Raw genomic sequence first — 1,353 nt, 5'->3', positions numbered from 1 at the left:
CTCTTGTGTCCATGGAATCCCCCAGGGAAGAAGACTGGAGTGGGTTGCCGTGCCCTCCTCCAGGGGATCGTCCCAACCCTGGGATCAAACCCTTGTCTCTCTCCTGCAGCTCCTGCAGCAGGCAGATTCTTTACTGCTGAGCCAAAGGGGAAGCCCCATGTACTGCTTAGGGAATATAAAAAGTGATGAAAACTCTTTAGAGAAGCAGGGTTTCCAGACCTGCCTAGAAAGTGAAAAATTATTATTCACTTAATTTTTGTTTCTTTCAAAAAACTTCTTCATGGGAAATATGAATGTTCTAGACTAGCAACAATAACAATTTCAGATTTTTCACAGAGAAAGAGTGGTTTGTTTCCGGTAGTGGAACAGCTATAACACATCACAGTCCAGACTTGGCCCTGGGTCCAAGTAAAAGAAACCTTTGGTACAAGGAGAAGTATTTGTATGTTTCCCACTTCTTATGTTGGGACTAGTGCACTAAAACCAACATTTGATTGACATGAGGAGGAGCCACAACAAATTATTAACACCTCTTACTTTATTGCTGTGCTAAAATTATGATTCTAAGACCCCTCAAAATTCTTCTCAGCTGCATCAATAAACTAGGTGCTTATTCCGTGTCCACTTTTTCTTCTTTTCTTTATCCATCTTCTGTCATTTCCCTTCCCTTCTTTTTCCTCATCTCTTACTGCTCTCTGACTCTCCTTCCAGATGACTTTAGATTTCTCTCATGATTGCTCCCCCACTGTGTCCCCCCTTCTTCCCACCAGAGATACCGCACAGGTGCAGCCCCATCTGTCCCAGTGCCCCTCTCAGGACGCAGTAGTACACAGCGGCGTCTCTCAGGGTGACCTGGGGCAGGACCAAGGTGCTGGACTTTCTGTCTGAAGCTGTGGTCAGAGAGGCCATGCTGTTCACTGTGTCTCGTAAGCCATGAATGACATACTGTGGACTCTAATTGGGATTTTGCCATTACCAATGTATATAGTCATCTATCCTGATGGTAGAGTGGTTACAAGGCAGGTTTACATTTTCTCCTTCAGCACAATCCATGGAGCTGGGCTGGGTGGTCTTAGCATTAATCACAGTCCCTAAAGGGTCAAGAAAATAAAATTAGCCCCTGACCACAAATCAGTGTAATCCTGTGGATCAAGCATACAACATTCCCATAACAGTCTGGACCTCCCCCTATTCCAGTGTTTTTATCTATGTCCTGCAAAATATCATTGTTTATTACATAGAGACCAAAGACATATGGCAAGAATCTGAGACTCTATAGCCTTTACATCATGAGTCCTTTGCTCAGTAAACACAGGGATTTCTTACAAACTGGTTACTGCTAAGTGGTCTTCT

This window comes from Cervus elaphus, chromosome 12 (genome assembly GCF_910594005.1).
Source record: "Cervus elaphus chromosome 12, mCerEla1.1, whole genome shotgun sequence".
Lineage (NCBI taxonomy): Eukaryota > Metazoa > Chordata > Mammalia > Artiodactyla > Cervidae > Cervus > Cervus elaphus.
Note: the sequence above shows the minus strand (reverse complement) of the source record.